Source organism: Lichenostomus cassidix, chromosome 2 (assembly GCF_008360975.1).
Source record: "Lichenostomus cassidix isolate B80296 chromosome 2, HeHo_3.0, whole genome shotgun sequence".
NCBI lineage: Eukaryota > Metazoa > Chordata > Aves > Passeriformes > Meliphagidae > Lichenostomus > Lichenostomus cassidix.
In genome coordinates this window covers 42,824,758-42,840,216 of record NC_139482.1, presented here as the reverse complement: position 1 = coordinate 42,840,216, position 15,459 = coordinate 42,824,758, and the positions used below count along the sequence as shown (strand labels likewise).

General features: G+C 36.9%; 1 protein-coding gene across 1 annotated transcript in view; it reads right to left on the bottom strand.

Annotated features, from left to right (window-relative positions):
- Positions 1-15,459, bottom strand: part of NEK11 (NIMA related kinase 11) — an 81,566-nt gene that overhangs the window by 24,885 nt on the left and 41,222 nt on the right. The window lies entirely within an intron of this gene.

Sequence of the window (15,459 nt, the reverse complement as noted above, 5' to 3'; positions counted from 1 at the left end):
AATCTCTAAACTATAGGATAAATCAGGCTGGAAGTAACCTCATGGGATTATCTAGTCAAAGCAGAGCCAGTATTGAATTAAATCCAGGTTTTGTGAGCTGAAATTATACCTTGGTTTGGTTTTCTGGAACACACATAACCTGTGATGAATACAACTGCTAAGCTAAAATGGAAAATAATATATAGCAGGTACATGTTTAAAAGATACAAGAAATTAAATCTATATATTTTTCCAAAATTTCTTGAAGCAAAACTATAATACAACAAACTACTGTAAAGTCAAGCTATGCATACTTGAGTGTCATGCTCTCTCAATTTATTACTATCACAAGTTTTAGTAATAGCAGTGAGTGCAATATTAGTGTAGCCAATAAGCCCATGAAGTACAATAATTGGCATTAAAACTCAACATATTCATCCCAGCTTGAAAGACACTCCAGCCACTCTGCACTGGGTGAAATCCTCTAGCATCCCAGACTCTATCAGAAAGAATTAGTGAAACAGCTTGATGTCTGATTGCACCTACTTCAGGGAGATATTATTACAAGAAATGTTAGTTGAAGACAAAAACTGTTTAATGTTCAGCTGTCATAAATCATCATTGTCATAACTTTAGCTAATGTTAATTTCCACCACTCTCCTCAGTTAAGTCTGCCCCTTTAGAGAAATATGAATTATCTTAAATTTTACTGCATTGAAAGAAATTAAATTCAAACAATATGACATAAAAATTATTAATAGTTTTTTTTAATTGTTTCACATGGATAAAAACCCAAAAGTATACCAACAGAGGAACACAATTAAAATCTATTACAAGACATTTGAGTTCAGGCAGGAGCAATAATTCTACTATTTAAGGTGAAAGAAAGAGAGACAAAAAGTGAGACTGTATCTATCTGGAGTATTAGGTGGTTAAGGTCTCCTGTTGAGATATAAGCTCTACTATCTACTGTCTCTAAAGTAATTTCAAAAATACTTCCTTTCTTTATAAACCTGATTTAGCTCCAAAATGCTGACACATTTTCACTCAGGTTTCTGTTTTAAGATATTTATGGAAACTGCATAAAAGCTATATGCTCCACTGTCACAATTTTTAATCCTATTCCCTCCTGTTTCTATTTTTCAGCTTTCTTAGTTTGAAAACAAACAAACAACTAATCAATACATGAGCTTCCAGAAGAACACCCTCAACCCAAAAATGTTTCCTCACAAAAGAAAGCATTTTTTTTTTTGTTTAATTGTTTGAGTTCTACAAACTGCCATTTGACAGAAAAATCTAGCACTTCATTAACAAAGAAGTCTTGAATATCATTCCCTTGTACATGGAAAGAACACTACAAAATTAAGATACATCTGCTTTTCCATGTGAGGCAAACATCAATTTTTCTTTCTTGCAGAGAGGCTGTCATTCCAGTGATTAGGATAATTTTATTAGGTTCATCTGCATTCTGCCTGTGTGTATTCAAATACATACAGAACAGCCCATTTATTATGTTAGAATACAAACATCAGACTACACTGGTGTTTTCTGAGTCATCTTCCCACATTCTGCATTTGTTTACTGCTGTATTAAAAAATGGAAACCTCCCCTTTCCAACCAAACAAGGTATCAAAATCAGTCTTTTTACTCAGAATCAAAGCTTTAAAATGTCTGCTCTGGCTCCTTTAAGCTCTATACTTTGTGAGCAGCCCATGACCATACAAAACTGCTAATGCCCCTGAACTATGCAGAGAGATTGGCAGTGGCTGTATCCCTCTTCCATGCCAGTTTTTGCATCCTTGTTGGAATTATTCATCTCACCATTTGTGAAATTGGTTGGACAGCTGTCCACAGTCAGCCAGTTAATCCAAGCTTAGTAATACAATTTGAAATGCTGGTTCAGATGCTAGAGATGTTCCAGGGTATAGGAGTGTACTGGCACCAATTCAGAAACTATTCCAAGTGGCATTTCTGAAAGAAGACAGCATGTCCAGTGTACGGGAATTTGGGATTTAGCTAATGCAAGTTCTCAAAACTTTTTGGTTTTATGACTAGCATCTTTAAAGAAGGAGTCCTCAAAGCATCTACACATTTATTTAAAATGTTTCCATAAAAAGACTGAGTCCTACCAAAGTAGTGCCAACTCCCAGTCCTCCATGTATTACAGATGCTAAAGATGTCTCTGGTTCTCTGCAGAATTATCTGAGTACAGAACAGCTTATTGAGCTGAGACCCAGGATCAGACAAATTTCAGGAACAGATAAGATGGATTTGGCAGAGCAGATACCATAAATCAACACAGCAAGCTGTACCTATGCTGGTCTAGTAAAGTCCAAGTACAGACAGCCTTAGTGAGTTGGCATTTTCATCTCAGGGCAGGCACTGTCAGGGGAGTTTGGGCCCCACAAGCTTTCCATTTCCTTTTCTGCAGTTCATTCTATAGAATATTTACTACCTGAGTTTCCCTGGATAATTTATACACACCTCCAATTATCACACACCAGGTGCCAAAAAGCTGGTTATTGCCCCCATTCCTGAGCATTACTGATACAGTTCCACACTTAGTAACATAGCACAGAAGAAAACTCACTGGTTTGTGCTTTCAGAGAAGTATTTTTAATAAAAATGTTGGTCTTTGGGCTTTGTTTGACTTCTGTTTGACCACTGCAAAGCCTAGCATAGACTCCAGTGACCTTGAGCCTGTCTTTTGTCCTGACATAAAATAAATATTAAGCCTATAAGTGCATGGGAGGTACTTGGGTGAAGTAGTTCTGCTAGTGAGGGCAATGCCAAGTCTATCATGTTGAAAGAAGAAACAAAACTGCTGCTGCAGAACCCAGGGGACCCTGCCTCTGTTTTTCAGCTGGACTGGCATCCAGCTGAACATCTCATATCTGTCAGCTGGTCTCTGAAAGCACACTGTGCTTTATCCAGCTGTGCCTATCGCACCAAGGCCAGTCATAATACCTTTTATTTGCTTACAAAGCACTGAATTCAGAACAAACTCAGCTGTTACGTTGGTATTACTAGATGGCTTAGATACAGCATTGAGACACTTGATACTTGTTATCAGATATTCAAAACAAAACAAGCTTTGAATAAAAACATTCCTCTTTAGATCTCTTTCCATATAGTAGCATGATGCTAATAGTGGAATGAAGGTAAAAACCTGTTATCTAAAAAAATCATAAAAGCATGGTTATTTCCCAAGAAGACAGGCTAAACAGAAAACAGAGGAATGTGATACTTGTAATATTTTGCTTAAACCCACCAAGAACTTGTTTCAGGTAGCACAGTAACTCGGCAACAACAGTTTTCTCCAAAGAGATTAAAATACTTTGAAAAATATCTTTAATTTTCTTGTGCCTCCAATTCATACTTGTCATTGCTGCATTGACGTAGTATTCCCACATTCCAGAGCATGCAGAAAACAACAAGTAAGGCCAATTTTATGTTAAAAAAAAAAAAGAGTAGAAGAAAAAAAATAAAACAGAATGGTGTAATATATGCAACTTTTCACCATTTGTATTCACAGTAACTGAGTCATACTTGACTCCTAAGTACTATTGTAGTTTTTTGATCCAAAGGCTTCATTGCACCTCTGGAAAAAGGCAGATTTCCCCAGCTGCCACATTCCCATCTTAAGGGAAAAATTGCTACAGTTTCATGTAGTTAAACTCCTCCGTCTGCACAGTACCACACAGGAAAGTGAGCAGCAAATCTCCTCCTCTGTCAACTGCTCTGACACACACTGTCATCATAAGGGACTTCTAACATGGTGATGTGAACCAGGACACCCAAAAGTGGTGCCACCACATCTCTGCTACCACAGAGAGTTCAGCAAACTGAGAGAGAGGACCAGGACGAAGACACTTGCACTGCACTGCCCACCTTGCAAGGCTTTGTACATGAGCCATGCTGGGAACTGAGGCAAGAGCAGGGAAAATCATTCCTCCCCCTTCTGCTTCTGTGTGGCACTGGGCTGCAAGACAGCTCACTGGAAGGACCTCGTCAGTAACACAAAGGTGCCCCTGATCCATTTTCTGTGGAAATGCATCAGCAAATTCCAGTTTGATCCCAAATGAGCAAGTGTTACCTACTGGAGCAAATGCCACAGTGGCACCCCGGGTGGGCACTGGGCTGGAAAACCTGAGTGCAAGAAGGGGTTGTGAGAGAGGGGTCCCTTCAGCCCCAAGAAGGGAAAACCTTACTGCTGTCTATGACTATCTGATCAGAGGATAAAAGGAATGTGGAGCCAGTCTCTTCTTAGAGGTGAACGGTGATAGGACAAGAGACAACAATCAGGAACATCATAAATTCCAGTTTGACATTATTTAAGGAAAAAAAAAAAAGTGAGTGTGATCAAATACTGGAACAGGGCTTAAAGAAACTGCAGGAGCTCAATCAACCCTTGGAGGTGTCCAAAACTTGATCAGTCACCCCTGAATAACCTGATCTGAAAAGAGCAGCTTTGAGCAGGGGATTGGACTAGACTGCCAGAGGTTTCCTCTGACCTAAATTATTTTAGAATGCTGTGGCTACATGATTCCTCACAATCAGTTTAGAATTACCCCAGATCTATTTGTATTTGTGCATATATTTAACATACACATGAGCTAAGCAGAAACTTACGAGCTGGCAAAAGTAGTTGGTGCACAGGGCAGGAGAGCTCTCTTCAGAACTGTGCATCAGTTATCACAGAGGGAGAAAACAGAAAGGGATTTCTGCCTCCAAGGAAGAAAACATAGAAAGCTGAAGCACTGTCACTAGGAGAGAAGTCTGAAATGTAAAAATATGTTTCCCTGGGTTGCATCATCCTTAATGAGAAATTCTATAGCAAAGGAGATCAAGGGCTCTGTGCCCCTCTGCAGCTCAGGACAATACTCATACGATTAGAAAAAATAAAGTAACTCCATTATTATAATCTAAGCTCACTCAGACTGGTTTGGGGTTTGATTTGTTTTTTGGGGTTGTTTTTGTGTGCAAGACAAAACCCTTGAACTTTAAAAGTTTCAGTCAAAGAGAATCACCATCCTTTGGTCAGTCATATATGATATATGCATTTTCAAGCTCTGAAACGTCATTGTTCAGAAAGTCAGTGGAATCTCTTGTCCGTCTCTTCTTAACCAGGCTGAAAGAGACTCTCAGAACACATGTTTTAAGAAATGAACTAGGGGATGTACAGGACTTTTGTGCCCATGAAAGCTCAGTACAATCCTTCTAGGTAAGCACAAAGGGACTATGAAGTTGTTAAAAGAATCATCTTCTGACATGGCCACGTGGAGCTTAGATATAAAGTGAGTTCTTCTAAATGAGAACTAGAAATATAAAGAAATTTAAACATTAATACTTTATAATTCTCTTCTTTGCATTTCAAAAAAAGAAAAAAGCTTCAATTAATTTGTGGGTGTCACTGAATGAATAATTTCCTATTGTGAAATGGCTGAAAAAAGACATACAGAGGATATAAAGTAGATTGGCCTTATGGGAATCATCTACTATTTGATATTAGAAAGAAAGTGGTGAGTTTCAAAGTGTTTTTCCAAGGAAAAATTACCTTTTTTAAACCAAAATTAAATTTCCAAGAGAAATGTATTATTTGAAGGACTTTTTTTTTTCCCTGAGCTTTCCACTTCCTGGTATTTTATCAACAAGTACAGAGACAAATCATGAGAGAAAAAGCAGTTCTTAAAAGGAGTGCTTTACAAAAATGAGCAGCAAGAAGGAACTTTAATCACATTTTTCCCCTAGTTTTCTGAATAATTTGTTGTTTTTTCTCGAGATTTCTTAGTTGTCATGTATACAGAAATAGGAGCTCTGGTAGGCAGTGACGATGAAGATGAAGCCTGCTGCCTTTCAAACATGGTTTAAAGGTCAGCAAATCTAAAAATCTTTCAAATATTCAGAAATCTTTATAGTAAAGATGGGTAAATGAAGAGAAAGAACAACATAGTGATGTAGTCAATAACAGGGAGCACTTAATGAGTTTTGGAAGCCATTCCCTTTATGCATAAAGAGTCCTTATTACTGCAAAAGTTGGCCTACTATTTGCACTGCTTCCAGCACTAACAGACCAAGAGATGTAAATTGAAGGAAAAGTGACCTTATGACATCAACTTCAAACAAACTTACTCCCTGAGTTTAACTTTTTTTATCTGTCAAAGTACACTTTCCAATAAAGACTCAGATTCCTACTGAATCTGGCAGATACTGACCTCCTGACACTTTGCCTTTCAGTCTGACAACAGCGTTGGGAAGGAAAAAGGCCACATGTTAACACAAAACCTCCCTCTTAAGAGACTCACTTCCTTCTCCTTGAGATTTGGTTCAAGAATGCCATTTTTAAGACTTAAACTGAGGGCATTTTCACAACTAGAAGTTACAGAAAGAGAAGAAAACAAATATCCATATCCCAACTTGGTGTAAGCAGTTGTGGACATGAGAGACTGGATGCAGCAAGGATGCAAAATGCATTTAATTTGGATATAAGCAATAATATAAGTTATATGTTGAACAAGTAAGAAAAACAAGTAAATTATTGCAACCAAGCAAAACAGCATTGAGCCTTTAAACAACCAGATGAAATTAACTGGTGAAAGCACATATTTACAAGATCACAAGAGCACCCTTTGCTCTGTGGAGCAGAAAATAGAGCAGGAGAATTCAACCAAGATCTTCATTGCTGTCACCTTCTCATTTCCTCCACCTAGCTGTCTGACAGTCACATGCATTGAAAGCTAAATTGGTAGAATCTGCAAACTCATTCAGCATTTACAGCTTCTTTCTGAGCAAATTCTCCCTCACTTGGAATTGGCTTCAGCTTCTTGCATCACCCTGTAGTTTGTCTCAGCTCACCAGAAATGCTCTCTAGTTTGACAAGTAAGCCACAAAACTGCAACTGGGGCTGGACTGGGAGTCCTTATAAAATGTTTTTCAACACCATCCTGTTCACTGATGCTTTGCTTGCAAGCAAGTGCCAGGTGCATCTTTATTTACATTAGTTTAACCTTACATCTAATGTGCACTGTAAAGCTATGTTGCTCTGTGGGCATGACAACTTGGAATAAAAACTAGCATCTTTCTAAGGAAGATGTAAAACAGTGAAATTATCTGAAAGTACCTGCTATAGAATCCAGTACACAACATTTTTTCGACTTGCACAATCTCAGTGCATTTGCTTCTAATTTCTTCCTAAATTCATGGAGTGTTTCATAAACATTTTTAAAAATAATGCTTTGGAAGGAGTGAAAGGAATTCCTGTGTAATTTTTAAAAAGACATGGCCAGAATAATTTTAGCTGTAGTCATTGACCAAGATGAATTTTGAGGTAGGCTCTCTTTATCAATGCCAAAGTAAACCAGTATGAAAAACAGATTAGGAAAAAAGTAGGAGCTATACAGTAACATCATTTGCTCTACCCACAATTTGAAAGTACTTGGAGTATTTTTTACATAACTGCTGTGTGATGACTTTGTTCTGCAAGCTTCCCCCTGTGAATCTGCAAGAACAAGACTTCTTGCAAGAAGTAAGCTATGAATCGTTGTGAAGCTATGAAAAGATTTTAGTAGCCAGTCTTGTTGAAGAGTAGATAGATTTGGAAAAGGTTTCCTGAAGAAGTTATGGCTGGAGTTCAACTCCTGCTCTTCAAAGACAATACTTCTAGGGAAGAACTCCTTAAACAAGAACAGTAACTCTTCAGCCAGTGCTAAAAATAAAAATTAAAAAAAAAAAAAAAGCACTGATTAATTTTCCGCTTTCTGGCTAAAACGTGCAAACTTCATTAAATCTTGCTTTTGCTAGAATAAATCAGATTTAGTATCCCTTTAATTGAATCTGGGACAAGTTGGGCTCAGTGTGAAACCAAGCAATGAAAACAAGAGACAGATGAGGAGGTCAGAGAAGCACACTACACCCTCAGAACCTGTGAGAGTCTCAGGGGTTTGTCACTCCATGTTCCAAGGACAAGTGTAGGACTGGTAACTGCAAATGCCAGAGCTAAACAAGCAAGCTTCTTTCCATAAGCATCCCACGCTATCATTGCAGCAAATCAGGGAATGTGCCTTATGATCCTGGAAGTAGGGTAACCACATGAAAGAAGAGACCAGTGGGTAACCACAGCAGAACTCAGAGCAATGCTCTCTTAATTGAGACGATTTCCTGGTTACAAAGGATAATGTAACAAGAATAATGCAGAAAGGTGCTTAATGCCACTTATATGTAGTACTATTCTGCTTTATTTTGACTTGCCAGACTGAAAAACAAAACAAGATTTGATTTTTCTTAAAGCTTTTGAGCTGTGTGATCACTTGTATGGTCATCTTTTGGAGTGTTACTCAGTTACCCATCAGTATGAGTAAGCACCCTTTTACAGGCACTAAACCAAAGGGGTGTGCATAGATGCCTAAAGATGTGCTCAGAAGTATTACAGGCTTTTAACCTTCCAAGATTTACAACACTACCTTGAAAATCCTTCAACAAAGGTTGTAAAAATAACAGAGTAGAAAAAAAGCGCAGTATTTTACAATGAGTGAACATTTCCTATTTGAGGGCCAACTGAACTTTGCCCACTGGAAAGTCAAAGCAATATATCCGTAACTTAAAATTAGCCATGGAGACATAGGAATAATGTACACAATTACTGTAACATACTTAGCTATTTTGAAAGTGTAATGAAATCAGGGGTTTGCCAGGTGTAATGTATTGCAAGATATTAGGTTAAGGAATCTTACAAGTTATAATCTTTGCAGAAATAAGAAGCAATATAATACAGATCAGAGAGATCGTATCATATATGTCCCTTTATTCATATGGCTTTATTTTTTTTAGTTCTTTTTCTGTACAACGAATTTAAATACCACAAGTATTTAACTGAAGCTCTTCTCTTCTTTTAACTCCTCTTAACTTTAAACTTCCCACAGATAAATATATCTATTAAGACCAGAGTAGCAGTTTATGTGGAGCTGGGACTCTAACAAAAAGGAATGTGAACACAAGGGAAGCCCCGACTGGAAATCCGAAAATGCGGGATATAATATTTTATTAGTTGCCCTCATGTCCATGTTTTGCTTTAGCTTTCTTTCATTCCAGGCAACAAAGTGGTACAACGATGACAAGCCCTTAAAAATATAGATGCATATATAATTTTTTGAATACCTTTTAAAAAAAAGAAATCCTCCCCACCCTTGTTTACCATGTCTCATCAGCTGTGAAATTGATATGAATATAAAGTGGCACTTTTAGCCATGAATGCCAGTGCATGGCTTTAAGTTTTCATGCCTGTTAGAGTGTGGCTTGTTGAATTTAACACTCCTTATGGCTTCTGTAAAAGGTCTGGGCTTTTGGTAGCACAGATAGCTTTGTACCCAGTATCTTTCAGCCGTAAAAACTTATCCAAACCAAAAGGATCAACAATAATGGTAAAGAAATGGTAGTTTTTGTTGCATCTGTAATTGCACTGAACTATCTAGAAGCCCTTTTTGATACAGCTTATGATTTTGTAGCCAATTTCAAGGCAAGTTCTACTGTAGAAATTGAATCAGAAACCCTGAACCTTTAGCTATTACTGTTGTATAACAGGATTATGCCTTGCTCTTTACGCTATTTTCAGCTGCAAAGATTGAGCTCCTCTACCTAGAGCATTTTCTATCTAGTAAACTAAGGAATCTCAGACATTTCACACTACTTTCCCACACAGATGGGTACAATGCAGGGTCTGATACAGATTTCTCTGGATTCTGTACAAAAAGTCCCCATAACTAGTGTTTCCTAATTTATTAAATATCTCTGCAAACTTAGGCAAGTCAAAAGGAATCAAGCTGTACGAAGAATTGACAGGAACTATGCTGTAAAATCTGGCTTTATTAGAAGACATTGCAATCAAAGTGAAACTACCTGCACTCAAATAATTAATGTGATCTAGTGAGAGATCTGCCATTACCTAGCCCAGTGTGTAGTAGCACTCATAGAAAACCTGAGGTGGTCTGTCAGTGGAAACCTGGGGCAAAGATGAGCTGCATCCTAAAATGTCAATATCCAGTTCCCTGGAAAAAGTGGTATCTGCTTCTCTGGTTACTGTTTTTGAATCAGGAAAGTGGACTACAAACTCAGTCAGGTAAATTAGAAGATAAAGATGAACTATAACGCTGTATTAGGAAGCAATGCATTACTTTTGTGATGGTTCCAGTAGCTTTTTAGAAGGAGGCCACATCATTAAACATTAAATATGTAATGCCCCTGCCCAGATGGAACTGCCTTGTTCTAACTGGCAGAGGAAAATACTGAACATACATATCTATTACAACAAGGCTGGGTTGTAGGTCATGGATACTCCTATTATCTTGTTGATAATTTTTGCTTATGTTTTATAAAAGGAATGGCTTTGTTCCAGCTGCAGTCGTTATCATTAATGGAAATGAGCAGTTAAATATGCAGAGTTTTTTAAACAGCTTTGTTGGGTATTTTTCTATTAGATGAACTGACCTCTGGTTGCCAGCACTACAATATAATTTGCCTCACCAATATTTTCACAAAACCACCCTGGAAAGATAAGTACATGCACTGAAAAATACAGTAATCTCCAGAAAAATGTATATTGGAATATCTATCCTAATCCAAATGAAAATACTTTCTATAAAAAATGGATCAAGAGATGGTGGGGGTGGGTGTGTGTGATGTTAAGCAATTCATTGCTAGGTGGCTTTTCTTTTTGATGATAACAAGAGAAGATGAATAACTTATTTCATAGGTAACCATCAACAAGAACAGGAAATACAGGTACAAGTTTATCCTGACACATTTTGCATTGCTCATTCCTGCATCATTGCCATGACTTTTAAAATATGCTTTTTAACATTCAGAAATAAATAATCAATAAAATGAGCTGGAATCAAAAACATCTGAATCAAAATACAAAGGGAATTCAGTTATTAATCATTAGCTATTCCTAATGCTAATCATTAGATATTGCATTTTTTGCTGCTCCTTGAAAAAAAATGAAGTGTATGGGTAGATGATAGATAGATAGATAGATAGATAGACAGACAGATAGATAGATAGATAGATAGATGATAGATAGATTCAACGCACAAATATTTGAATTTAACAATGACAGTGGGTCAGTGTTTCTGTGTACTATCCCTATACAAAACTTATTTCAGCTCTTTTTTCTCTTGCTTATACTTGGAGAAACTGGAAATGGAAGAGACACAAAGATATCCACAGTAAACCAAAATTGTTCCCAGTAGTACAATATATTCTTAACTGCTCTGTCTATCATAGTGTTAAATTATTTGTACGATGACAATTCCATAAATTCCTGGACACATGAGATGGAGATATCACAATTTTCAATGAATATTAAACACAACTATAAAATATCTTTCCATAAACATCTCACTATCAAAATATAATTTGAGTTTTGTTTGTAATTAACCAATCTAACAATTTAATGCAGATTAAAGCTACTACTAAAGAGTTGCAAATGAGCAAAGCCATTTTTCATTTGTTTATATTTACAAAAGTTTACTATTTTAAGGAACATATTAGTGGTCTAACTAGCTGAAACAATACAGTAAGAGCATATACTGTTCCAATGATACACTCAATATACTTCAGTTACTTACTTCATATGGCTTATGGTAATTATAAAAGTAATTTTTTTCTGACTTTTTCTTAGCCACTCCATTGTCTGTCTTTTTACATATAAGGGCAATATTTGTTTACTTTAAATTGTTTGATTAAAGAAGCAAAACTCTTAAGAAACTTATTATAGCAACTTCAGAGAAACAGAAATTTAAAGCACATTTTTAAAACTTCACTATTGCAAGTAATGTTACCTTTCCCATCTCTCTGAAGATCTGCAGTGTGGAGAAAAGTAATAGCTAAACCAAAAGTATCCTTTGTTCTCGTATGCATGCCAACCCGAGAGACAAAGTCCCAGAACTAGGATAATGTAAGAAAAACCACTAGATGACCCTGAGAAGTGGAATAAGGGAAAATGAGAAAATTCAAAGAACAGAGTTGTGAGTTCAAAACTTAGAACATTAAAACCAAAATAATCCGTTATAAATTCTGAGGTAAGAGCTAGAAATTATCTCAAAGAAAGAAAAAGGACAGAAGGTCCAGGTATGCTGAAAGTGAGCAGTGTTAAAATAGATGAATAATATAGAAGTGTTATGTAGAGGTTTATACAGAGGAGGATATTACTGCTGCCTATAAAAACATGAGGAGAATAGGTCAAGTAAGGAAGAGAAGAACTTAAACTGCAAGGCAATACGGCAATGCATCTTAAAAATGTCAGCATGAAATATCCAGAAGTAAATCTAAACCAGAAATAAGAAGGTTCATAAAGACTGCGGTATTTTGGCCAAGGAGCAGCTTTTTACACAGACAAGCAGGAGAACTTTACAGAATGCATAAAACAGCTCAAATTCTTTAGGAAAAGAACAGTATGAGTACATGTCTCTGGCAGCACAGTCTGGACTTGGTAGTCAGATTGAAGCTTGTACTCTTTCCATGGAACAGAAGCAAATGGTGGAATAAGACTGGGGGACAGTGCTTTCTCTCTAGCAGAGCACCAACAGGAACCAAGATGATGTCTCTCTAATATGTGTTAAATGCACAGCTTCCTCTCTTGGCTTATTGAAACAAAAATAGCATGACTTGCTATTCACATAATTTTTCACTGCTGCCCACTCACAGGTTAAAACCTGATCCCTTTCTTCTTAAGCTGAATTTACACAACAGAAGAACTTCAAAGTGATTTCTGTTTGCAAAAGTACATGTTTCTTTGATTTCCCCCCTCCCCAAGTTCTTCATTTCCTGCTGAGGCATGAAGGATGCTGCAGAGCACATGCCTGAAATCCCAGAAGTGAACAGGCAGAAAGGCAACAGCCGCTCAAGATGCACCAACCATCATAAGCTGGTGTAGCTTTGAAGTGCAGTCAGATTTTAAAATCATCAGTCCAACAGGACTAATCAGCATTCTTAGCCTCTTTAGAGAAGAAAAAATTTGCACAGTGTCACTGGATGGCATAGAAAATAACATGGTGTTGAAAAACTAAATTTTTTTTTGTTAAAAAACCATTATTTACATTGCCTGAAGCATTTCTCTTCAGGAATAAGAATCAGATAATTTCTTTAAGTTCTCAAGAACTCATACCAGCTCCAAACAATCTTGAGGAAGATTTTCTGTGGTAGAATGAGGTCATCTCCACATCAAAATCACGGAGTCCACTCACATCTTTCATACTCCAGAAAATAAACGTGTTTGAATTGCTTAATGAATTGGCCAGCTACAGGTGATTTCAAAGAACTCTTCCAAATGTCTCTCAGGTGCACAGAGTACTGCTATTTGGAACAAAAAATGTTCATAATATCATTGCTGATTACATGAAACAAAGATGGAGAGAAGCTTAAATTTCCCACAGAAGTCTATTGGAGTTGAATGCTTTTGTCATTACTAAAGCTTGTCCACTGTGAAGTCCAAAACCCCAAACTGTTATAGTCAGTTTTGTTTATCTAACTACATTGCCTTCTTTTTCCCAACTTTCAGCTAAGTGTAACTACCACTACTAAAACTGAATCAAGATGCCACAGAATTCAAAACTACTTACTAAAATGAAACCTTGAGCTTCGTATTTGACACCTTCCACAACGACATACAACCCGTGGTTCATAATGCTTTAGATTATTTTCACTGAAAGAGGAGTACAAGGTGTTTTATTCTCTATTCTTTCCCCTAATCCTTTAATAGCCTGGTCTTTCAATACTCCAAACCTTGCTCTTTTCTTCAGCTTTTTGCAAATTTTATAAGGACTGCAGGTTATGAGCCACAGATACTCTGACCTTTCCTCCACACCTGCTGGGACTGGGGTACCATCCCCAGCTGTTCCTCACCAGCTTTTCTTGAAAGGATTTTTTTAGGTCTGCCCTGAAATAATTTAAAAGTTGCTCCTGCCTTTTCTCTCCATCCTAAACAGTTTTTAGTTATTAGTTGTAACTAGGGAGCCTGTTACTCTGGTTTTCACAGGCTAACTTCTTCTGCTAATGTAGTAATGGTCAACAAGATTCATTAACATGTAAGACAGCTTGCTAAAACCATTTCATAGCCTTGCTTCTGGTTTTTTTGGTTTTTTTTTTATTTTATTATTGTATAGCCATTGATCAAGAACAAAATTCTAGCAGAAAATCAATAGCTGGAACAGTTTCTACATTTTCAAATACAAAGGTGCGATTAATAACTTAGTAATTAGACATGTAGGATATGCATGGTTGCACTGAAATGTTTAAAGAAAAGAGGAGCATGAATACTGAATAGAGCAAGTAACAGCTTTGACATCAGCTTCAGGAATGACAAGGTATTCACAAAGCAAAGAAGATAAACCATGTAATTTCTCTTGCCTATCCATAACTCCTTTCTGTCATGAACCCACCACTCCTCCGTCAGAGACTCTGGCACAAGCAATCAAACATGCATTCAATTTTGTACAATGGACTGACCCAAATTTACATCACAGATACAAATGCATCTCATTCCTGTCATTATAGTTTAACAGCCCAATGACCTCTAAAGGCAGAAAAATCCATTTCTTTCCTTTTAGGCATGTTGTTCTGTTTCTGTTTAGGAGTCTTTGTATCCTTCTTCCAGTACATCTCTCACCCACATTTACTGCTTTCTCTCAGCCCTCCCTCTGCACGTTTCCCCAGCCTCCCCCCAAGATGTATTTCTAGCAGCTGGGTTCTCTCCTACACAGGTCACCTCTCATTCTGTGAAGCAGCAAGCCAACCACATAGACTCAAATAAGGGTACACTGAAAGAAAAAAGCACCATTTGCTATTAAAAAACCCCAAAACACCTCCACCACAAGCAAACTGATTCTGATGCCTTTAATTTAGTGTCACATACTTTCACAGATGCACATAAACCAACAGTAAAAGGCAGTACTAGTAGAGAAAAATAGTCTTCCTACTTTAAAGTATATTAATGCATATTTGCAAGATTCTAATCTGCTTAAAAGTGTTTCACCATAATAGTGCTTACACAATGATTTTTAAATATTTCAGAGTAAGACACTATTCCAGAACATTGTAGAAACAAAACATATAAATGTGATTTTAAAAATATTCTCCTCATTAAACACAAGATTTCCACAGTCTGACCCTTTTCAAAAAGCTTGACTATTTTTTTCTCTATAAGAGAAAAGTACATTTTATATAGTACTTCATATTCTTTCGACAATAGATAAGTAGTTGACAATATGGATAAGCAGAGTTTAAAGAGTTTCCATCTGAATCTCTCATTGTTAAGGAAAATGGCATCAAAGTGTACCAAAGTTGCAAACACTTTGAATTCTTGTACTAATTTTTTCACTGGAGAGATAAGTTAGGAAATGCTTTTCTAAAGCCAGTCATTTAATTTGTGTAAAATTCAAGCTATTTCCTTCTAATTCAGCATCTCATTTGGAGGAAGTACATTGAGCT